Source organism: Dipodomys merriami, unplaced genomic scaffold, assembly GCF_024711535.1.
Source record: "Dipodomys merriami isolate MVZ:Mamm:240054 unplaced genomic scaffold, mDipMer1.0.p SCAF_2343, whole genome shotgun sequence".
Classification (NCBI taxonomy): domain Eukaryota; kingdom Metazoa; phylum Chordata; class Mammalia; order Rodentia; family Heteromyidae; genus Dipodomys; species Dipodomys merriami.
In genome coordinates, this window is record NW_027203764.1 from 28,540 (window position 1) to 54,982 (window position 26,443).

The 26,443-nt window shown below is 35.0% G+C and overlaps 1 pseudogene; it reads left to right on the forward strand.

The window, feature by feature from the left end:
- Positions 1-4,969: 4,969 nt before the first annotated feature.
- Positions 4,970-6,154, forward strand: LOC138835389 (tripartite motif-containing protein 43 pseudogene; annotated as a pseudogene).
- Positions 6,155-26,443: the final 20,289 nt, after the last annotated feature.

A 26,443-nucleotide genomic window follows, 5' to 3' on the forward strand; every position in this document is an offset into this window, starting at 1 on the left:
TTCAGTGGAACCTATTGAAATGATATATGTTGAATATTATTTTTGAACTAAAAAATAAAATTCAAACTAGTATGTTACTTAGTCTTTGTAAAGTGGATTAGATTCTGCAGGTGTAATGATATACCTTTGACTCAGGTAATAAATTGAAAATTCAGAAACATGTATTCAGTATTTAAATAAAAAAGTAATTACACAAATTGATCTAAATGCCAAATGTATCATCTGTCTTAGATCTGTGTATTAACTTAAAATCACATTCCTTATGAAGCAGAATAAATAGCTGAACTAATATTAATGTCTCTAAAGTATTTTCTTTTTTTTTTTAATTTTATTTTATTTTATTTGAGAACATACTGTACAGAGGGGTTACAATTACATTGGCAGGATAATGCATACATTTCTTACCAAGCATTGCAGCCTCCTCCTTTGTTTACCCTTCACCTCCCTTCCCAGCCTCCCCCCTCCCCCCCACCCAATCATACCCCCCTCCCCCCCCACACCGACATTGTAAAGCTTGCTTTGACATGACATTTTGTAATTCTCCTTGTTACAACAGGTCCACCTGAGTCCTTAAACGACTTGTTTGTCCCCATCTCCTCCACATGTTATACTGACATCAAATAAAGTGAAAGCGGGGGTTACACTGTGGGGGAGGGACATACAAAGCAACAAAGAAATAATCTTATAAATGCGTTAGAAACACATGCATGAAAGAAACGAAAACATTAAAATACATATTTAAGGGTTCGTTTTCCTAACATCACATTATCTGATCTTTTCCGCTTGACTCATACCTATACTAGATATTGCAAATAAGGGAAACCATGGGACCTATGTTTCTTTGGGCCTGGCTTACTTCACTTAATATAATTTTTTCCAAGCCTTTCCATTTCCTAACAAATGGGGAAATGTCATTCTTTCTGATGGAGGCATAGAATTCCATTGTGTATATATACCACATTTTCTTGATCCATTCATCTACTGAGGGGCTTCTGGGTTGGTTCCATATCTTAGCTATGTAAAGTATTTTCTTAATTAAAATAATTCCCACAAGAAAAAGGTTAGTGTAAAAATCACCTTTGAGCATACTCTACAACTCTGGTGTGAAAAATTAAACAAAAGTAATGAATTATATATAGCTCCATATTCATAGCTTTTATGAAATTTTAATGAATTACTTTAAAATGTCCTTCATTTTTGAAATCTGTTCAGAATTCTTGCATAAATTAAAATTGGAGAACTACATTACCAATAGAAAATGAATACAGTATTTTTTATGAGATTAGAAGTCCAATGAGAATAGAAAGATTGAAATGGCTCAAGTGGTGAAGCACCTGACAAGCAGGAGGCATGACAATTTCCAAATAAAAAACTTGGATGATCATCTAATAACTCCACAATGTAAGCTTAGCTAATTTTCAAAACCACAAGATACAAAGTCACCTACATTCTGGTGGAAAAGTAATTAATGCATAGTACGAAAATAAAAGATACAAAAAGGTAAGGAAAAAAAAGGTTTTCCAATCCTGTATAAATTTAACCTGCACCTAACCAAAATACACAGCACTTGTCACTGTCTAAGAAAATTGTAAGAGGCATTTCCTTGAAAGAGGAAGTTAAAGGTGTGGTTGCCAGGATGGAAATTCCAACTCCAAATGATATGTAAATCAACCTCCCTAAATGAGAACTCAGGTACACACCCTTTTCTAGGCCCACTGCCCTGAATCAAAGGACCTTTTACTCCTCCTTTTGTGAAAGGCAACTTTCTTTACACTTTTTTTTTACCACCTGCCGACTGCTGACACATTATATAGAGGAGTCACTGGGCCAGGGTGTGGTGTTTCTTTATCTTGACCATGGCAGTGTGAGTTTTTGGAATGTGTTTAAGAGTTCCCTTCTCTGGAGATATCCCATTGGCTATTTCCAATTTGCTGTCAGACCCTTTTTCTCCAATGATAAACCATTATTAGTGAAGATTCTATATGTTGGGAACTCTATAGCAGAGAACCTTTCTCAAATGAAGCAAACCATTAATACTGTACTAATTTGAATTTCTTTGCACAGTAATCCCATTTTGTTATGAAATATGGAGGTAACATATAATAAAATATAAAATGTAAAAAATAATGAAGATAAGATAAAGTAGCAACAATGCAACAAGAGAGCAAAAAACTATTTAAAAATTGCTATAAAAATAAACCCATGCAAAAATGAGTCCCCAGTGACTGTTTTCACCATGAAAGAAGGTGAATCTCAGAATAACAGCAAAAAACAAAACAAAACAAAACAAAAACCATTTAATTCAGTGGGCATTTTTGTTTTCCCAGTAATCCTTGCTACTCAGCAGGCTGAGCAGGATGGCAGTTCATAGCCAGTTCATATAGGAAAGTCCAAAAGACTCATCTTCAATTAACCACCAAAGTGGAGCTGTGGTCCAAGTAGTAGGAGAAAAAAAAAGCAAAGCAAACAACAACAACAACAACAACAACAAAAAAAAACCCTCACGAATACTGCTCATGCCCTAAGTTCAAGCCCCAAGTACATCCTAGAACAAAAAAGCAGTATTAGTTTCGTTGACTCAACGTTCTAAAGCAGGCTTTTGATGACTAGATCCTGTTATCCATCCTGGGAAGAAAAAAAAAGAAACACCTCTATACTAGACCATTGGGGTGTTTAAACTTTCTATTAGATTGGATTCTTTAAGTTGTAGTACTAATTCCTAAAAATAAAATAAAATGAACTGGAATACTTAGAGAAATTGCTGGTAATAATGGGGAAGAAAGAAAGTGAATGGTTGAACACTAAAGATGAAGGAATGGCTTTAGAAAAAATAAGTCATAATGTTTTAGGGTAAAAATGAAGAGAACATTAACTCAGGCTAAGAGATTAATAATAACAATGGCAAAGCTCAATTTATACATTAGGCATACTGAGAGATTAACAATAGCCAACAATTGTAACAATACAACAGTTTGCTGTCCAGTTGTGATGGCTCTTTGTTGGTGTCTGTCTTTTACTCTATGTACCCAATTATCGTGCCATCATCCCTGCTGTCATTATCATATGAAGATAAAAAATAATGCTTAGCCAGCTCCAGTGGTGCACTCCCTGTAATCCTAGCTACTCAGGAAACAGATCTGAGGATCTCGGTTCAAACCCGGCCCAGGCAGGAAAGTCGTAGACACTCATCTCCAATAAACCACTAGAAAACTGGAAGTGGTGCTATGGCTCAAGTGGTAGAGGGCTCACCTTGAGCTGAAGAGATGAGCGAAAGCACCAGACCCAGAGTTCCGCAGCACTAATGACAAAAATTTTTAAAAAAGAAAAATTAAAAAGATTGTTTGATAATCAATGCCTGAAAGTCAATGATACAAACATAGTGTTAGGCTACTATTTAGCTTCTGGCAATTCAGATAGGGGATTATGCTTTCAAAGCTAATGGATCAACACCAAGAAAGGTACAAGATTGATTATAGTAACAAAACCACAAATGGGAAAGGTTATGCCAAGGATACTACAGAACCTGTAACCCTAAAGAGAATATTCTGATAGGATAAAACTTATTGCAAATTGAATATTAATAATGTGTTCTTGAAATCCAATGTATATAATATATATATGTTTATGTCTATGATAATTTTTAGATCATTCTCAAAAATGGCATGGAGTTATTAAATTATATATCAGAATACCACATCATTTTATAATAAAAAGGCATAAATGATATTTAAAATAAAGATAAGAGAAATAGAGTGGAAGAAGAGCTCAGGGACAGATCTTCTACCCTGAGTTCAAGTCCAGCACTGACAGACAAACAACAAGAACAACAACATCGGAAGGATGAATTTGTATGGAAAATGGACTTGGGAGGAAGTGACCTAGGAGCCTAGGATGTTTGTTGACTCACAGTCAGGTGATCATCGACAGTCAGGTGATTACTGGTCTGATTAAAGCAGGTGATGGGAAAGCTGGGAGGGGCTGCTCTGTGGGCAGACTTAACCCTGATCACAACTCAAGCAAGAGATAATTCTTGTCCTCTCAGCTTTGTGCAAAGTGTGAATCAGAAGATCTCAGTCCAGGGAACCTAAGCATAAACTCAATTTTCTATTCCAAAAGCAAAAGCAAACAGAAGAGGACATGGCTTAAGTGGTAAAGTACCAACCCAGCATCAGGCCTGACAAATTACAAATTAATGAAGACCCACAAGATACAATGGATGATGCCACGAATGTGTCCTACAGTCCGGTGGAAAAGTAATAAACTCATAGTCCAAAAATAAAGCATACACAGAAGTAAAAAACAAAACAAAACAAAATAAAACAAACACAATAAACTTTTCCAACCCTGGACAAACCTAAGTTGCACCTAACCCAAATCACCTAACCAAATTGCAAGTCCTTGAAAGAGGAAGTAAAAGGTGGGGTTGTCAGGATGTAAATTCCAACTTCTATTGATATGTAAATCAGCTTCCCTAAACAACCAATCAGAGACACTTCCTTTCCTGGGCCCACCCTCTTTCAGTATAAATAGAGTGGAAGTCTGAGACTCAGGCATTGCTGAAGATCCCTCAGGAGGAGGAGGCTGTTTGGAGCTTGGATACTCCAGGTGAGGATCAGAGTGGGAGAATCTACTCCTCTTTTAATTCTTCTTTCCTTGGTTTGGTGTTGTTGTTGGTGGTGGTGTTTTGTCGGTTGTGGGGATTGAACCCAGTGGTAGGGCAGTGTTGCTGGGCCTCTTTGTTTTCAAGACTGGGCATTATCCCTAGGTCACTTTGTGGACAAGTTTAGTGCTTTACCACTTGAATCACAGCCCACTTGTGATTTTGGAGTGGTAAATAGGAGATAAGAGTCTGTGTCAGGGGGACTTTGGTGCCCAGGCCTGCTTCAAAGCTTGATCCTCATATCCCAATCTATTGGGTAGCTAGGCTTTTAGGGGTGAGTCACCAGCACCTCATTAGATTCTAGGAATGATGGATCCTGACATTGTCCAGGCCTTCCAGAAGGAACTGAGCTGTGGCATCTGTATGAATACTTTCATAGAGCCAGTCACCCTAGAGTGCGGGCACAGTTTTTGTCGACCTTGTCTCTTCCTTTGCTGGGAAGAGACTCCAGCCAGGTGCCCAGGATGCAAGGGACCCTGCCAGCAGACAAACCTGAAAACCAACGTGGTTCTGAGGAGCCTGGTGGCCATTGCCAGAAGAGCCAGACTCAGGCAGTTCCTGAGCTCTGAGGAATACATGTGTGGGACACACAGGGAGACCAAGCAGATGTTCTGTGAGGTAGACAGGGCCCTGCTCTGTAGGAGCTGCTCCATGTCTCAGGAGCACAGGGCTCACAAACACCATTCTATAGAAAGGGCTGCTGATGTGCAGAGGAAGATGATTTCAAAGCAGGTGCATGCTGTATGGGAAAAGACTCAAGAAAACCAGCACAATTTACAGGAGAAGAAGAGACTCACCAACCAATGGATTTATTATGTGAACCTCTACCGAGACATGACTAAGGATGTTTTTAGAATGCTGCAGCTTTTTGTCCAGGAGGAGGAAAGATATCATTCCCAGCTACTGATCAATGAAGGAAGAGCCATGTTACAGCAACTCAGAGAAAGGGAAACCTAAATGCTTCAGAAGAAGCATCAGCTCAGGAATATGTTTCAGGAGCTGATCGAAACATACCAGAAGCCAGATGTGGAACTGCTTCAGGGTGTAGAGTTGACCCTAGAAAGCTGTGTGTCAGTGTTGGTCTTCATGCCACTTCCTCTGAGGCCACAGCTCAGTGCCCCTCCCATGCCTGGAATGAAAAAGAAGCTCAATCAGTACCGGGTGGAGATTGCCTTCAATGAAACTATGGGGAATCAAGGTCCTGGGAGCAGTGTTAGACATGACCATCAATATGCGGTTTTGAATTCTGAAGACTCCCTCCACTTCACTGCTTTTGGATGCCAAGTCTTCAGCTCTGGGAAACATTACTGGGAAGTTAGTGTGGATGAGTCTTCGACCTGGCCCTTGGGAGTTGTTACTGATTCTGTCATAGGGAGCAACCTCAGTGAATCTGAGGACGTTTTCCTCCTTTTGTTTGTGAAAGAGAACACACTTTACACCCTTTTTACCACCTTCCCATTGCTGTCTCAATATGTAGAGAAGCCTCTGGGCCGGGTTGGTTTGTTTCTTGATCTTGAGCATGGCAGTCTGAGTTTTTGGAATGTGGCTAAGTGTTCCCTTATCTGGAGATACCCCAATGATTCTCTCTGATTTCCTGTCAGGCCCCTTTATTCCAGTGGTATCCCGGTGTCTTAAGTGAAGAGACTCTCTATGTGTTGGGAACTCTATGGCAGAGAACCTTTCTCAAATGAAGCAAACCACTAATACTGTACTAATTTAAATTTTTTCATGAAATATGGTGGTAACTATAAAATGTAAAAACCAGTATTAAATGAAGATAAGATAAAGTAGCAACAATGCAACAAGAGAGCAAATAAATATTTTAAAATTGTTATAAAAATAAACCCATGCAAAATTGAGTCCCCAGTGATGGCTTTTCACCCTGAAAGCAGTTGGAATCCAGAATAACAACAAAAAGCAACATTGAATGCAGTGGGCACTGTTGTTTTACCAGTAATCCTTGCTAATCAGCAGGCTGAGTTCTGAGGATGGCAATACATAGCCAGGAAAAACAGATAAATCCAAGTGACTCTTATCTCCAAATAACCACCAAAGTGGAGTTGTGTTCACATGGTACAAGAAAAAAATTCCCACAAGAACAAGGCTCATGCCCTAAGTTAAAGCCTCAGGAAAAGCTAGTACAAAAATACAGTACTAGTTTCAGTGACACAAAGTTCTAGAGCAGCCTTTCTATTAATAGGTCCTATTATCCATCCTGGGAGGAAAAAAACAAACACCTCTCTCCTAGAGCATAGGGGTCTTTACACTTTCTATTAGATTGGATTCTTTAACTTTCGGTACCAATTCCTAAACAAGGGGGAAAAATGTATACTCAGACAAAGAGCTGGTAATAATGGAGAAGAGACTAAATGGTTGAACACTAAAGATGAAGGCCTGTCTTTAAATAGAAGAAATAAGTCATCCTTTTGGGGGGTAAAAATGAGCAGAGAGATTCATAATAATAACTATAGCAGGGCTGGGAAGGTGGCTCAGTGGTAGAGCGCTTGCCTTGCATGCCTGAGACCCTGGGTTTGATTCCTCAGCAACACATAAGAAAAAAGAAACAGCCGGAAGTGGCGCTGTGGCTCAAGTGATAGAGCACTAGCCTTGAGCTGAAGAGCCAAGGGACAGCGTCCAGGCCCACAGTTCAGGCCCCATTACCGGACCCCAAAAAAAAAAAAACCAAAAAAATAAACACAAACCATAACTATGGCAAACCTTAATTTATATATTAGGCATACTGAGAGGTTAACAAGAGCCACCACTTGTAACAATATAACAGGATGCTTTGCAGGTGTGTTGGCTCTTTTTTGGATAATTAATTGTAGTTCTTTGATCCCCTGTGGCATTATCATATGGAGTTAAAAATGCTTACTTTTTTGTTTCCCTTTCACCCTATATATTTAATTGTTGTGTGTTCATCCCTTCTGTAATTATCTTATTGATGGGCAAAAGCTGCTAACTTGAGATTCAATGATATGAATGTAGGGTTAGACTGCTACTTCCCTGTTGGAAATTCAGATATAGGAGAATTTGCTTTTAAAGCTCATGGTTCAACAAACAAGAACAGATAAGGTTCAAGATTGATTCATAGTAATAAATCCTGGAAGGTGAAAGCTTATGTCATCGATACTATAGAACTTACTACCCTAAAAATAATATCCTAGATAATTTTCTAAAGTTTATAGCAAATAGAGTATTAATAATGTGCTCTTATAAAACACACACACACACACACACAAACACACACACACACACACACACACACACACACACATGAGCATTAGTAGGTTCTCTTATCAGTTTATCATATATATTAATTTACCATTTCATTTTAATATAAGCTTAGTCATATATGGTGTTTATTAGCCTTTTGCTCCAACATAAAACTCAAGGACAGTGCATAGATCCTTAGTTTAAGCTCCTAAATGGATAAGTCACAATAGAAAATAGACATGGAGAAAGTAACCTCAGATTCAAGGATCCTTTTCTGACTCACAGTTAGGTGATGGACAGTCAGGTGATTACTGGGTTCAGGCTGGTGAAGGAGATGGGTGTAGGCTTCCTGCAGACCTAACAATGATCACATCCCATCCAATAGCTAGTCAAGTTAGCATATGTCTGCCATCTCAGCTATATACAAAGTCTCAATAGGAAGATCTCAGTCCAGGAAAGCCTAAGCATTAACACATTAATACAAAAATAAACTAAAAAATGGTATGTTGTATACAGTTCTGGTACTGTACTGTTGAATTCATACCATTTGCTTAAACTCTGCTAACCAATTTACTTAACTCTAAATGTTAATAACAATGCAATGATGTTGGTCCAGTTTTTCAATTTAGAAAACCATAGGCAGGTGTTAATAAACATAAGGTGGTGCTGAGTTTATTAGAAGAATGTTTGTGTGGTCATGTTTCACTGTATAAATGTGAGTATAAAGAATTCAGTGCAGTCTTTACCTTCCCACACGTGTTTTAGGGTGACCTCACCTTTCTAGTATAGGATTAAAAGTAGTGTTTGTGACTTTGACCACATTTGACTGTTGTCCTGTGAACTGTTGTTTTTATTTTTCTCTCATTTCCGAGAAAAAAAGATAAATTACTTGCTGTAATCATGCTGTATTTCCCTGGCTTATACATTTAAATTTCTATTGTTTATTTCTGTGAAATCTATGATACATTCTGACATCATTTTGATATTTTATCTAATCATACAAACATATACTATTCCATCTTTCTGCAATAATATCTTTGCATTAGTAATTAGTAATATCCTGGATACTGTATTGTTCATTTCAGAACTTCATGATTATTTTTACTACCGGCATAATTAATGCCATTGACAAAAGAACTCAATAAATTAGATGTAGTCAAAATTTTCTACCTTATATATCTAGAAGCACGAACAAAACTACTTTATTCTTGTTTGGGTTATAAATTTGTGGCATATATTGTTATGGATCTATAGTTTATTTTTTATTGTATTTTATTTATCTATTCATTATTTATTTTTGTTTAATTAATTTATTTTATTTGCTAGTTTTTAAAATATTTTATTTGAATAGTTGGAGAAAGGAGTTGCAATTCAATAAAGTAGTTTTTGAATACAATACATCTTGATCACTTTAATCCCTTTTTAACATTTCCACTCATCTCTCCCAACTGCTTATTCTCTGATTTTTTCTTAATTTTGTGGAATATGCATTGATTTTTTTTTTACTTGCTCCTGTTTTCCACCAATTTGCTATATTCTATGTCTACTTTCATAGTAGAACACTTTAATTTTATGCCTAGCAGGAGAGACTGTGCAACTCCCAAATTCCAGAACATTTATTTATTTTTACTTTTGTTAAAGATTATCTATTATTCCATTTAAAAATCATTTTATGTGTAATTGAAAAATGTTATATTTGTTAAATTAATTCTATAAAATTTAGGGATTCTTTGTATTTTGAAAGTATATTTGATCATTATCACCTTGGAATATTCTCAAATATTCGTCATTCAGAAGGAAATCTTATACCTGTCTGCAGCTATTCTGAATTCTCCTTAGACTTCCAACGCCAAAGAAACTAATATTATGCCTCATTTTGATAATTCAAAAATTTCATGAAAATCAAATCATTTTATGTGTTATTTTGTGTCTAGTTCTTTCTATCTAGCCTGTTGTCAGTGTTTCCACTAATATCAATTCTCCATTTCTCTTTTTTACTTGATAATGGGCTATTTCATGAGTATAATATGTTTTGTGATCTGTTTTCCTATTGGTCAGCCTGAAATTTTTTTTCAATTCTTTGGCTGTCATAGATAATATTGCTGTGATGATGCACAAGTTTTGAACTTAAGTGTATAAAAACTATAGGCAAACTTTCTAGGCTGTACAAAGTTTCTAGGCTGTTTGGTGTTTCTGTAACTAACTTCGTGAGGAACTTTTACACACTAATTTCCAAGATGAATGTGCTATTTTACAGTGTATGAGAGCTTCAATTTCTTTACATCCTTGCCAAACCTACTAATGCACATCTTCTTTTACCCATTCTGGTGAGTATCAAATGACATATCATTTCTATTTTATAAGTGATTTTACATGTGCTAATGCTATTAACCTCCTTTCCTCTGTTTACACATTGTTCGATTAAGAAATTTCAAGTCAAATTCTTTGTCCATTAATTTAGTTACTGGTCCATTTTTTCCTTGCTCTCCAATTCTTTTCTTTTGGAATAGGAGTGTTTACACCATGTTATTATATATTGAAAGTATGGTGCTCCTCATCCTCTCTGTCATCCTCTTCCTCTTCTTCTTCTTTTCTCTTCTTTCTCCTCCTTGTTCCTCTTTCTCTACTTCTTTTTTCTCCTCTTCCTCTTCTTCCTTCCTCTTACTCTACCTCTCTGGTTCCTCTTCTTCTTCTTCTCTGCCCCTCTTCTTCTTTCTTGGACCAAAGCTTCATACTGTCCTAGTAAGCACTCTACCACTTAAAACTGGACAATCCTAGTTTGTTTTTCACATAGGGTCTAGTGCTTTTACTCAGGCTTCCCTAGAATTGTGATCCTCCTGTCTTCACTATGAGTAGCTTTAATTAAAGGCATGTGTCTATATACTTGGCATATAATTGGTTTTGCTTTTTTTAAAAAAAATTATTTACTTTTTTTTGTTTTGGTCATGGGGCCTGAACTTGGGCACAGTCCCTCAGCATTTCACTTCAAGCTATCACTTTACCACTTGAGCCACAGTGTCCATTCCAGCTTTTTCTGCTTATATGGTGCTGAGGAATTGAACCCAGGGCCTCATGCATACAAGGCAAACACTCTACCACTGAGCCACTTTTCCAGCCCTATTTTGCTTTATTTTCATGGCAACTCTCAGCTAAAAATTTTCTTTGAGTCTCTGTGCACATTTTGAACCTGGAATTTTGAATGATGTTGGAAGTCAAGGCTACAAAGAATTTTGGAGAGAGGCAATGCTTTCTGTTACCTCTCCTTTTATGCTAGTGTCAGAAGATGAATGTACACCTTTTGGAGACAAAAGTGGAACGTTTTTGGATAAGGAGATGTGTTTGGGTGCTGTGTTCAAATGAAATGGTTAAGTCATATTGTCACTTTGATTGGATTGAAAAATATGCAGGAGAGCAATAACATACACAACTAGGTGTATGGGGGACTGAGTTCCCAGAGAAGTTTAGCAAAGTGGAAAAACACATACTGATTGTGTACTATCCTCAAGTCTAAGAACTTAGAATCAAGGGAGGGAAAATGAGAAACACACTTATTCAGGAGTTCTCTCTCTGCTTACAAATCACCATAATGTGTTACTTATTTCCTTGTCTTGGCCATTTTCTCTCAGCCAAGATCAACTAAAACGGAACCATAAAGCAACATAGCCTTCCCTCCTTTAACTGGTTTTGCATAGGTTATTTCTCAGTGATGAGAGTCTAACACATTGCTGAATTTAAAAATTGATTAATAAACAATTTGAATTAAGTGATTAGAATTGACTTAGTTACAGTGATGAAAATTGACATGCATTTTTAGAGAAGAATGACTGCCACAGTTGTGCATTAAAACTTTCTGAGCTTAGAAATGTATAATACATTACTCAGAGGAATCTTCTGGGAATAAAATCATTGCAATTTTTTAATCAGAAAAAGTAGGAATAATTTTGAGAATATAATTTAAGTCCACTTTTTGAACTTTGAGAAAACAAACACAAAGCTATTTTAATTAGAAAAAGTGTGTTATCTATTAAAGCTATATCAAAAGCTTTTTTAAAAGAAATTCATGTAAATAGGATCTCAGATCAAGAGGAACCAATTAAGAGCTTTACTATTCATACAAGTATGAGATAATTAGGACTAAGTTAGTATAAATAGGAAGAGATGATAAATTGATATGAAGAACACTTAAGGAATAAAAAAATTTTTATTTTCATCTTTATCAAAATCTATTTTTTATATTTATGTACTATATATTCTATATTAACATCTATATGTGTGTATATGTACATATATATATATATATATATATATATATATATGCATTCACAAGCCTCATGAGTGACAAAAAAATCCAACCAACAAAAAAAACATGGGGAATGTAGTGAAAAAAACACAAATTCAGATATCAAAAGTGGCGTGGTGGGGTCAAGGGGAAAGACTAGACAAATGAAGAGGAAAAGGGGAAGAAAATGCAGGCAAGAGTCTAGTGTATAGCCTACCAAACAGAAGGGGATGGTAGAAGAAAGACTGGTGACAATGTTGAAAGAGGTAACACTGATCAAGGCATATTGTGTTTGTAAGCTGCTTTGTTTTCTGCCAATGCCTTTGTCCAATGACTTAATGATAAGACTAAAAAAATCACAATAAATTACAACTTTTAGCCAGTTACCTGTGGCTCATAACTGTAAATCTAGCTAATCAGGAAGCTGATATTTCGAAGCCAGTCCTTGTAGGAAAGTCCTTAAGATGATTATCTCCAATTAACCAGTATAAAGCTGGAAGTGGAGTTTTGGCCTAAGTCTTTGACCACCAGTATCAAGTGGAAAAGCCAAGAGAGAGTATGAGGTCCTGAGTTCAAACCCTGGGGCTGCTCCCCCCATGTAACACTTCAGTAAAAATTTATTTAGACAAAATATTTAAGGATAAATTTGCATTTTTTATGAGAAAGGCTGACAATTGATATTACTTCTCTAAATTCTGTAAGCAATCATTTCTTAAGGTTAGTTGGTATTTTAATTAATGAGTTGAAATTTTGAGATTAGAATTTTATAAACCTACACAATACTGGACTACGTAGGAATGGCTCCATTTCAATTTATTTTCTTTCTTTTTCTTATTTATTGTTTGTTTATTGTATGTTTATTTATTGACATGTCTTAGGGCTGGAAGTCTGGGCCTGGGCTCTGTCTCTGAGCTCTACTACTTGAGACACAGCTCCATTTCCGGCTTTTTTGATGGTTCCTTCGAGATAAGAGTATCATAATAGACTTTCTTGCGAAGGCTGGCTTTGAAACTCTATTCTCAAATCTCAGCCTCCTGAGATAGCTAGAATTACAGGCATGGGCAAGCATCACCTGGCATTCAATTTCAATTAGTAAAAATATTAAATGGTAGAGTGGTAAAGTATTGCAGTAAAAATCTTAAATTTATTTTGAAAATTTCTTTATATAATCACATTTCTTAAGATGAAATAAAATTTCTTTATATAATCACATTTCTTAAGATGAAATACTTCACATTTTAAGTAATTTGTTGCATGTTGAATCAGATTATTCAAATCATGTTTCTATCCTTTAATGTTATAGATTACTATCTAATCATGGATTTAGATTATCAGCAAAGCTTTCTACATATTCAAATAACTATTCTCTGTATGTTGTATTTTTTTTAGTTTGTTACAATATGGTATAATTCACTACATTTTATTCAAATGAGTTTTGTGGTCATATAATTAAAAATAACCTATAATAAAGTCACTACAAAGAAGGCAACTCTGTTGCACAAATGCAATATTGTGTGATCAAGAATATAAGGTGCACACAATCAAACCAGTAAGAAGTTAAACATATATCACCGAGTGTGTGTTTGTGTGTGTGTTTGTGTGTGTGTGTGTTTACATATGTAAGTTTTAAAATAAATTTTTATCGTGAAAATACTGTACAAAGGGGTTACAATCACATGAGCAAGGTAATGAGTACATTTCTTATCAAGCACTATTGCCTCCTCCTTTGTTGGTGTTTCCTCTATCATCCTTTCCCTCACAACTCCACAACTACATTTCCCCCTACTCTCTACCCCCTGCTCATTACCATTCCCCCCTCCACAAAAAACAGTTTGTTTTTTTCCTTCCTCTCCATAAATTATACCAACATCAAATAGAGTGAAAATAGGGATTATACCATGGGGGAAGGACAAACAAATCAACAAAAAATTACCCTATAAATATGTTAGAAACAATAGGAAGAAAGAAAAACCACTTGAGTCCTTATCTTGGGGTTTCTTTTGTCTAACATTAAGCTATCTGATCTTTTCTGCTTGTTTCAGATATTTCAAATAAGGGAAACCATGGGACCTAGGTTTCTTTGGACGTGGCTTATATCACTTAATATAAGTTTTTCTAAGTCTTTCCATTTCCTAACAAATGGGGCAATGTCATTCTTTCTGATAGAAGCATAGAATACATTGTGTATATGTACCACATTTTCTTGATCCATTCATCTACTGAGGGGCATCTGGTTTGGTTCCATATTTTAGCTATGGTAAATAATGCTGCAATAAACATAGTTGTGCTGGTAGCTTTAGTGTGGTCTTGTTTGTGATCATTTGGGGAAATACCCAAAAGTGGGATTGCTGGGTCATAGGGGAGCTCTATGTGGAGTCTTTCGAGGAACCTCCATACTACTTTGAAAGTAGCTGAACAAGTTTACATTCCTATCAATAGTGCAGTAGGGTTCCATTCTGGCCACGTCCCCTTCAGCATCTGTTGTTATGAGAGTTCTTAAGTATAGCTATTCTAACTGGGGTGAGGTGGTATCTCAGTGTTGCTTCGATTTGCATTTCTTTTATGGCTAGGGAGGTTGAGCATTTCTTCATGTGTCTATTGGCCATCCTTCTTTCCTCTTCAGAGAAGTTTATCTTTAAGTCTTTAGCCCATTTATTTATTGGGCAGTTGTTTCTTTGAGGATTTGTTGTTGGGGGATTTAATATTTTGAGTTCCAGGTATATTTTAGGTATGAGTTCCATGTCCGTTGTATGGCTAGTGAAGATCTTCTCCCAATCCGTGGGCTTTCTATTGATCTTGCTAGCTATGTCCTTGGCCATGCAGAAGCTCTGCAATTTTATGCAATCCCATTTGTCCAACCTTTCCTTGATTTGTTGTGTTTCTGGGTCTCTATGTTATAACCCATGCTTTCACTGAATTTGATGTTGGTATAATTTGTGGAGGGGAAGGGCAAAAACAAATCTTTTAAGTAGGGATACAGGTGGACACATTGCAACAATGAGATGTACAAGTCATTATTTGGAAAAACAAACTTAACAACTTTGGTCGGGGGAGGGGGGAGGATCAGATAGGGGGAGATGGGTGGAATATGGGAAGGAATAGGAAGGGGAAACAAAAAGGAGGGAACAATGCCTGATAAGAAATGTACTCGTTATCTTGCCCTTATAATTGTAACTCCTCTGTATGGTATTCTCACAATAAAAAAATAATCGGCCTATGCCAAAGAGAGGTAGGATTTCTCCTATTCTGTCCTGTAATGTTTTCCGAGTGCCTGCTTTGACTCTGAGTTCTTTGATCCATTTGGAGTTGATTCTGGTGCAGGGTGGTATATAAGGATCTAGCTTTAGTTTTCTAAAGGGGGTTAACCAATTTTGCCAGCATCATTTACTGAAGAGGCTGCTTTCTTCCATTCTATTTTCTTTTCTTGCTCCCTTGTGGAAAATTAGATGGCTATAGGTATGTGGGTTCATTTCTGGGTTTTCAGTTCTATTCCATTGGTCTTAAGGTCTGTTCTTGTGCCAGTACCAAGCTGTTTTTATTACTATGGCTTTGTAGTAGAGTTTAAAATTTGGTATTGATATTCCTCCAGCACTGTTCTTTCTGTTAAGGATCATTCTTGCTTTCGGGGTCCTTCATTGTACCCTATGAATTTTTGGATTGCCTCTTCTATTTCCTTGAAGAATGAGGTTGGAATATTGATAAGTATGGCATTGAATTTGAAGATAGCCTTGGGAAGTATTGCCATTTTCATGATTTTGATCCTTCCAATCCAGGAGCAGGGAGGTTTTTCCACGTTCTAAGTACTCTTTTGATTTCCTTTTTCAGGTTTTTAAAGTTTTCATCATAGTGGTCCTTCACTTCTTTGGTTAAGTTAATTTAGTGAAAAGACCTGAATCAAACTTGTAGTTATAAAATTCAACGAAAAGGTAATCATTTCACTGAAAAAATTATTGGCCATATTGTCAATTAAGGAAATAACAAATGTTGACCTCACTGACATTGCCATAGTACCATCCAACATGAACTATGTAAAGAGAAAATGAAATAAAATGACTCATGTATCAGTGAGTAATGAGACATCATAAGAGGACCAATGCTTGTGTAATAGAGTAACATAAACAAGAGTATGGACAATATAAAAAAAGAGAAGTCAATATCTTATCAGAAATTTGATTAAAAAGTAAATATCCAGTGATTAAAGGAATTCACTAGTCCACCAAACAAGAAAAACAAAGTAAATAATTATAGGTATATCTTGATGAAATAATAAAAAAATCTAAAAATAAATATCATTAACATTTACAACAAGGAAAATGTATGTACAGAATAAGATAAACTATAGAAAACTACATTTTTGTTATTGATATAGTATTTTGCCACGTATGACAAACAGTACCCTGTTCCTGTGGAATACTACATAAACTACAATCCCATAAAGACATAGGCAATCTGACCAAAAGAAAATGTGAATGTAGGAAGGAAATGATTACCAACTGAAACTCACAGCAAAATAGTGGCTTGTAACCTTACAGTTGAACTTCTGTGGCTCCAAAGATTAAATAACACAGTTCTTTTTTTTTTAATAATAAAGACACAGCAAGGTATGTAGTTGAGAATATATGGTTTTCACTTAATGAATTGAGTCAATTTATGAAATACATAAAATTGAAAATATTTTATCAAATATTTGCTATATTTCTTAGATATTGACTGACAGTAATAGGACTCATCTTTCATACTGATATTTTAAAAAAAGATTTGTGATTTGTGCATGCATTATTTTAAGCATAATCTTTAACAGTATTAATGGTCTATTTTATATTTATCTGAACACATAAGTAGTGAAAGTCTAGCAGCTGATTACATTATTGTCAGGCCATAGTACTCTTTTTTTACACTATACAAGGATGACAGATCAAGGATCCTAGAAGGAAAATGTTTTCCTTCTGGAATTTAATTAGTTTGACTTTAACTCAAGAGAAAAAGATTCTGCTAGCTGTCAATTTTGATTTAGATCTCCAGCTAATTAACGCTCCAAAGAAGGCTAATAAAACTGTTCACAACCCATACCCCCATTGAGATATCTTCATCATGCCATTCTAGGAATGCTGGGGATGCTATTTCCTTCAGATCTTGTGAATTACCTTTGGTTTTTTGCCAAAATTGTCATCTCTATAGCGTTGTTCACATTTTTGCATGTATATTTAAAATGTGCAGTACTTTTACTATATTGTTATATATCATGTAATATGATATGTATACCATGAGATAAAAGCCATTTAGTCTTTTCTCCCAAAATCCATTTCAATAGTGCACCATTTCTTCCTACTTTCAGAACACTAGTTACTACACTTATAAAGATTCCTGTTGAAATCAGAATTGGAAGTATTTTTAACTGATTTTACTTTATCAAGGTACTATCAACAATAAGCTATCTCCTCGGCTCAGGGACATGACAATATACAAACTGAGATTTTTAAACTTGAGACTTAAGGAAATTAAAGGATATACACTGTCTATAAAATATACACTGTCTATAAACCTTAATTAAATTACGCTAACACATTTTATTTTTGTTTCTTTTTTATTCAGTTTTGTATATTTTTTATTTACATACTGTACAGAGGGGTTACAATTACATGAGCAAGGTAGTGAGTATATTTCCTACAGAGCATTGTTGCCTCCTCATTTGTTTTACCCCTGCCATCCCTTCCCACCCACCTCCACCACTACCCACCCAAACCCCCGCCAAAGTTGCTAACACATTTTTAGAACATAGAGTCTATTGCTGTTAGAAATATTATCCTTGAGAAATAAGGAGATGATTAACACATTAAAAATAAAAACAAGGAAGGAAATTCATTGCCTCTCTTCTTTGGTTCCACTTATTCCTAGATTTATTCTGTATTGGAAGGTCTGCTACCGACCTGAGGGACATTGATAATAAATCCTAGTCTTCCCACATTCTCAAGCTCACAGTTTAGTATTTGTGCACCATGGTTGTGAGTTGAATTTTATGAGAAGCTTTCCTTCAATATTCTCTGCAGGGATGTGGCTATGACTTTGAAGTACTGAAGCTATCTTTCACTCTAAAGTTATTGTGTGGGCTCATATGTCTTTGGCATGTCTAGTCCAAATTTAAAAGAAAGAGACTAAAAGATTATTTCTCTTAGGAGAAACTAATTTATATTTCAACCAAGAGCTAGAAGTTATTGCTTAATATTTGAGCACAGAATGCTGAAATAGTATTGGAAAAGATAATCTAGCTGTCCCCAGCAATACAAGCAGAAATTTTACTTAGTCTGAGCATCTTGTATATTACTACATTACTCCTACTCTGGTCACCTTCAACTTGTTTCACCCTAAATTTGTTTAAAAGTGTTCTAGCTTCTGTCACACCAGCAAATGTACATATTATACATTGCTTCAATATTACTAAAGGATAAGCTTGTAATTTAAGTATATTAGTCTAGAGTCAGTAGCTGCAAAATTATGTAACAATGTTTATACTAATACATATATTGGTTTTGAGAGCAGAGATAAATTCTCAACAAAATATATTTATTATTTAAGACATTTTATTTGCTTGTCTCATTTCTGTGCAATGAAAAGAAATACTATTCACAATTACTTAATTGAAATAATGTAATATTTATTCAAAAAACCCCATAAAATAGTAGCAACCAGTAGTAGTCCAAAGGAAGATTAGAAAAAAAGAAAATTATCCTGTAGTCTTTCTTTAGCTAGAAATTATTTCAACATGTATGTTAGCTTACGTCTGAACATCTAGTCCCAGATTCTAAAATATAAAATGTAGTTGTTGAATACCAGGCAAGATTTTGGTAGGCTCATTTTGGACAAGGCTAATTAGGAAATTTAAGGAAAAGAATTCATAAATACTTCACTGAGGATTCATTATAAAAATGAAGTTAATTAATTATTTGAAAATTTGAGTGTAAGAAAGAAGAGTTTCTATAGAGTATCTTTTGTGTAACTGTAAGTATTCTGAAATAATATACAGATGACAGATAGATACGTACATGCATAGATACATAGATGTTACACTGTTGGAATTCAAGTCTGAAAATTGGGGTAGGAGAGTTTGTACAGTGGTTGTGTCCAGAAATGTGAATAAGAGTATTATGGAAAGGAGAACAAGTGCTGACTAGGAAAGGCTTGTGGTGCAGTGAAAGACCATTAAATGAAAATCCAGGGGAGTAAAGAAATGAGGGTTAGAGAAGACACAAAATATGAAAAGTCAAGGTGACGTGAGTTTCTAGAAGGTGAGAAAATGAGAGGTTAAATATTGAAGCAACATCTCTCTGAAGAGTGAACTACTTAGGGACTAAACCAAATCCTTTAGTTTTGTTTATTAGTAAACTTTTGAGAATGTTAATTGTTAGTATGGAAGTAAGACAACCTTGGTTAAGGTGTAGTAATACTTAAGAAGTTTAGTTTGTGTATGTGTGGGTATGGGTTTGTTGACTATAAAATAAACTTTGTCTAAAACTCGATCCAGAAGTACAGGCACATGAGGAAATGGAGAAAAATTAGAGCATGGATACTTGTGAAATATTCAAGCTACCAAGAAAAAAATGAGACATTAAATATAAGAGAATGATACAACAAACTTTGGAATAATGAACTGAACAGGCAAACTAAAGAAATAAATATAAAAGAGACAAAAATAAAGCTGAATTATTACGAATGGTGAAAAGTATGATTATGTTTTTCCACACAAATAATTATCCAAAGGTTTAAATTGTTAATTATCCCAAACTAATGACCAATATAACACCATACCAAAAAAAGCTGAATGAAAAGAGTAATTCTGTATTAATCTGTACTAGTATGATGAAAAAATTACCCTTTCAAACTGGCCAGGAGAAAAGATATATTAACAAAGATAGTGCAGACCAAAAGACAAAATATAAGGAAAATCAAAGCCAACTAATATTTTTAAATCAACATTGATTAATTAATTATTGGTTCCACCATTTGATCTGACTTCATACATGTTCTAAACAACTATCATCAGAGATGTAAATGGTGGTTCAATAAGGCAAGTCTGAAGGCAAAACAGGCCTTTTCTAAAAATCTGAATTTTCAATGTGTACGACACTATTACCCACAAGAGGCAAATGAATCTAAACCGAGTTTAAGTCACAAATTCTTTCTTCATTGGCCATTTATTTTTTAATATTAATCCACTTTATGCTTTTAGACCTGATAATATATAGTTTCTCTACTTTAAAAATAAAATTTTAATACATTTTGAAATATAACATTTCATATAAAATTTCAGATTTAGACGCATGGTGAATGAATAGTAATACAAACACATTTCTCTTTCAAAGCAGAATAGAAAATGATGGCTAGGCTAATATTCTTAAGTACTGTCATTATTTTTAGTTAAGTTTCCAACCAATTGAGTGCTTTAGAATTGAGCTCTTCTGTAAAATACAAGTACTGGTTTGATTTAATCACAATATACATCCAGTATTTATTGTGCATTATTGCCAACTTTTTGGTTCAAGTTTACCTATGACAAGGACATATGTGATTGAATGAAATTTAGCACATATCCTGTGAGTAGAGATGTGTTTTTATTTCTGAAAAATTTGAATCAAATGAAAAATAATGTAATTGATTGAAAGTCAATTGCAACTACACAGAGGCTGCTATTTGAAGTGAACCACCAAAATAAGTGGAAAATCAATTTATAAAAAGAAAGGAATGGTGGGGATGGGAAGGGTTGGGAAGGGGCAACAAAGGAGGAGGCAACAATGCTTGATAAGAAATGTATTCATTCCCTTGCACATGTAAGTGTAACCCCTCTGTACAGTATTTTCACAATAAAAGAAGAAAGAAAGAAAGAAAGAAAGAAAGAAAGAAAGAAAGAAAGAAAGAAAGAAAGAAAGAAAGAAAGAAAGAAAGAAAGAAAGAAAGAAAGAAAGAAAGAAAGAAAGAAAGAAAGAAAGAAAGAAAGAAAGAAAGAAAGGAAGGAAGGAAGGAAGGAAGGAAGAAAGAAAGAAAGAAAGAAAGAAAGAAAGAAAGAAAGAAAGAAAGAAAGAAAGAAAGAAAGAAGGAAACAAGGAAAGAAGGAAAGAAGGAAAAAAGAAAGGAAAAATAAATACAGGATCAAGTTAACAGTAAAACAAATGCTTGTAGTTGTGTGTAGAATTCAAAGGAAATAAGGTAATGGAAGACATTTAAATGGCAAAATGAATAACATGGGATTTGAATTTATAACTATTTATACTGCTATTAAGTACCATTTGTCAAGAAATGGAAAGACCTGGGGAAAATATTACATTATGTGAAGCTAGGCCATAGTGACAAATGTTGCATGCTTTCACATACATTTGAAAGCTAGATTTTATGTATAAATTTGTAAGTAAATTTGTTGGGTGGTATAGAATTACATACAAAAATATTAACTGAAATAGAGTTGATTCAGGGGAGAACTCCAAGAGTGTAATTCCCAATCATGGGTCCACTGGTGCCAACAGCCTGAGCCTGAACTCTGCTCACTCATGAAAGTGATGTAGAAGAGAACATAAATATGGTCTTACAGACTAATGTATCCTGGTCACATGAACCAGTGAACTTTGAAGAAACAGCACTGACTTTCACCCTGTAGGAGCAGGGCCTGCTGAGCCTCCAGAGAATTCCTTGTACAGGAAAGTGACACTGGGAAACTACAGAAAGCTGGTCTCAGTGGAACTCTATCTTTCCAAAGCTGATCTGATATCTCCATTACAGAAAGCAAAAGACTGCTGACCAGTGGAGAGAGAAATTCTTCAAGACTCCTTTCTAGAATGAACTGGGGCTATAGGAGTACTTCAACTGGATTTTCTTCCTGCCATGAATCCATTGAAGAAAAATAACGTGGTGGAAGTTCTTACCCTGAACCAAGAAGTGGCTTAGTCCCGGGAATGCTCAGGTTCATGCCTTCTGTGCTGAAGATGGAGGCTGGAGCCTAGACATTCCTTCTAGAACGTTCGTGAGCAAACGTAGCTTGAGAGGTAAAAACATAATTCGTGGTTCACATGTAAAACTTCTACCAGAAGGACTGTGAAGTGGGCAGAGTCAAGGAGAGCAGCGGTTCTGTGGCAAGCAGGTCCCCTGTGAACATTCACCAAAAGGGCTCTGAAGGAAGCAAGGGAAACAGTGGTTTTAAGAAAAGCATTTCACCATTGAGAGCAGCAGATTCTTTTTTAGAAGGGTTCACTATGTGAGCCAACTTTGACGATGCAACGAAGAGATTCAAATGTTCCGGAACCCAAGGTAGTTTTCAGTCCATAAAATGACCCACACTAAAGATTCATAACCTGGTCCTACCAGAATGGACTTCGTGAACTTGTGGACATTGTGCAAGCAAAATATTAACTCATCTTTTGAAATCATATCAAAGTTAGATCCACACTGGAGAAAGCGCCAATGTATATCAGAACTGTAGGAAGGTGTTTGTACAGATCTCCTCCCTTAAATAACACCAGATTTCATGGTGGACAGAACATTTGAGTGTGGGAGTGTGAGAAGACTTTCAATGTCTGCTCAGCCCTCTTGCAGCACCTGAGTACTCACACTGAAGCCAAAGCCTACCCATATCAGAACTGTCTAAAAGCATTCCACAAGATCTCTCATCTCATTGAACATCAGAGAACTCATACTGGGAGAACCCCTATGTGTCACCCAGAGCTCACATCTTACTGGGCATTCGAATATACACAGAAGGAAAAAGTGTAGAAAGAAGAAACCCAGTTCACAGCCCTAGAGTCTGTGGAAGCATTGCTGATCCTGCTGCTTCAGCCTCCTGCTGCCTGAATATTATGGGTGTGCACCATTATTGGTAGGTAAGAAGCTTAGAAAAGTGAGATGAGTGAAGGAGTAGGAAAACTATAAGGAAGTTACTAATGAATTCATTCATTTTTTTAATGTTTTCCTTTGGTCACTAAGTAACGATGAAATCTAATAATGTTTCTAAATTTTTAAAGCCAGGTACCAAATAATCTATTCACTTGTAATTATGTCCAGGGTAATGAGTTTATGTGTTTGTATGCAACCAGGAAAGAATTTAAATAAATAAAACTGTATTTCTGTGTGGAAAACTATAGTGTAATTCCTCAGAAAGGTAAAATTATAGTTCACCACCCAGAGGCAGGTATTCATATGGGAAGTGTCAGGGCAAAGCAGTGGATAAGTGAAAAGGAAAGATGGGAAGAATGCAGTCAAGAATCCATTGTGTATCCTACAAAATTAAGAAGAGTATAGGAAGGGACAGGAAGAAAAGGGATGGATCAGAATGTTGAAAAGGGTGACGTAGATCAAGATGCATTGTATTCTTAAATTTATTTGTTAAATTGCAACAAACTTGGTACAACTCCTTAAAGATAACTAATAAAAAATAACAAAAAAGAAACAAAATTGACCATTGACAAGCTCTCAGACTCCCTTCAAGTCTGTTTCAGATTATTAACAGCGTCATAATATGGCTAAGTTGTTCTTTAAATTTTCTCTGAAATACATCACCAAAAATAAGTAATATTATGAATTATTAACATTTAGTTACTAGCAAATTCTGCAGGTTATTCTTGATTTCAATTATGGGCACAAACAACAAAATATTAGTCAGAAATAATAGTTTAGCCAAACATATTACAATGCATATTTTGCCAATGTCCACAGCTGAAAATTATTTTTCATATTTTACTTTTGTTTTACACAAAATGTAACAGCATTTTTTACTCAAAAGTTTTATTGTACACAAAAGTACATAATTAAAATGATTTTGTTGGACTGATGTATCAATTTTTTAAAAATATTATTTTATTTTATTTGAGAACATACTGTACAGAGGGGCTACAATTACATGGGCAGGATAATGCATACATTTCTTACCAAGCATTGCAGCCTCCTCCTTTGTTTACCCTTCACCTCCCTTCCCAGCCTGATGTATCAATTTTTAATAGCTTCTTAGGAATGTTATTATATAGTTTATCAGGATGTTCCATCTTTCAGTAGGATTATTTTGGGAAAGGCTTTAGCTAATAATAAGTTCTTCAATACAACAGTGTCAACAAAAATGTCATAATACAAAGAGATAAGGGAGATTTGTCAGTATTCTGACTAGATTAAGAAAGATGTTATCTTGCAAATTTTGAAGTTGCTATAAATACATTGCTACTAAAGTTTGACCCTAACTATACATTTTTAAAATTAGGACAAAAATTAAACTTGTGAGAACATATGTTCAGATTTTTTTGTTTATTGTTACTAAATATATAAACTGAAATTTCTTAAATATATGTCAATGTCATCATTGAACTAGCCAATTGATAATACTGGTATTTATTTAAATGCCAATATGATTTTCTACTAAAAAGTGGTGATATAGTATGCCGTTTTTTTTTATCAAGTTAGCAAATATAACGCATTACATGAAAGTATGAAAGCTACTTGATTTTTTTTTCTGAAATGTATTCATAGTTTTCAGATCTAGAAAATTATCATTATTAATTAAAGCTCTGATAAAAATTACTATAAAGCTAATTTTTTCTTTTTGTTTTATTTATTTATTTTAAATATTTTTGTAAAAGTGATATGCAGAGAGGTGTCAGTTATATGAGTCAAGTAATGAGTGTATTTCCTTTTGAAACGTGTCATTACCTCCCTCATTCTTTCCCAGTTTTTCCTCTCCCTACTTCCCTCCCCCAAAATTGTATAGTTCCAACGTAGTATCTAGCAATTTCTGCTAAATTGGTTGACCCTTTGTCCCACCATTTCTGTGCTTAACCCTTCCACACCCCACATCAGATAAAGTTATATACAAGACAATTTTTGGCTTGATTTGATTATCTTTTGTGTATGTGATAGAGTGTGTTGGTTCTGGAGCTTGAACTCAGGGCTTGTCCTCTGTTCTTCAGCTTATAAAGCTAATTTTTAAGTTAAATGTCAGCAGGTTAACTTGTGGGTCAATACCAATTTTATAGAATTCTTTAATCTTTATAACAAATTTACTTGCTATACTATCGAGTTCACATCTTTAGAACAGTACTCATTTTTACGAATATTACAGCAAGTGTTTTTCCACATTATTGAAACTGAAGATAGCATATCATTTAAAAGAAGAGAAAGCACTGATAATTTTTCTGTCATTGAGTACAAATTTCCCATAGCATTGAAATGATTGCAAACAGAGGAATTCCATTCTTTATGTGTAAGTGTATTTTATATACATATACATATAAATATATTAGCATTGTTTGGTTATTTTCTTCAGTATATCATCAGCTTAAGCATAGGAGCAATGCACTATATAGTTTGTAATCCAAATACCAGAAAAATACTAGTTAACAAAATGTTTATGAACAAAATATAATATATTTAACATGAGATGGCACCTTTAATTCTACCAAAGCCATCTGGCTTTTTTTAAATAAGTTATTCAATGGCAATTAAAAATGACCAATACAGCCAGATGGCCAAGAGTAGTGGACAAGAAGCACACAAGAAACATATGTGTTTTTACAGTCATATTCCAAATGATTTGAGGGCCCTTAAAGGGCTAAATTGCCGGATCATCTCACCTCTGATAGATGAAAATAACATGTAAAGTCTAAACTTTGTGCTTGATAAAAGAAAAAAAAAGTATGTCTACGCTTAAAATGAGGCAATTTTTCTTTTTCTTTCTTTTCTTTTTTTGGCTTTTGACCTACAGTTCTTTTTAATTGCTTTTTTTATTATCTTTAAGTAACATTACAAAGGATTTGCTATTCACAAAGCAGTTTATGAATACAGTGAATCTTGTTCAATGTTGCCCCTTTCAATGTTCTTAACCACCCATCTTAATCTACCCCTTCATTCATTTTTCTTTTTATGTATTGATTTTTTTGCCATAAAGCAATTGATGTGTATGATGCATGTTGATCCATGTCATCCCTTCAACCTCTTCAACACCCTTTGACCCACCATTTCCCTATTTTTTCTCAATTCTATGGTATATACAATGAATTCTTGGCTGCTTTCTCCCCACATCCCCCTCTTTAAGGCCACACTAAAGTCACCAGCACAACCATGTTCAAAACAGCATTATTTACCATAGCCAAAACATCCAATCAGCCCAGATGCCCTTCAGTGGCCTAATAGGTAAAAAAAAAATATGGTATATATACACAATATAATTCTACTCATCCATCAGAAGGAATGATATTGACCATTCTTAAAGAAATGGATACTTGGAAAAATTATTTTGAGATAACATTTCTTGGATCAAGGAAATGACA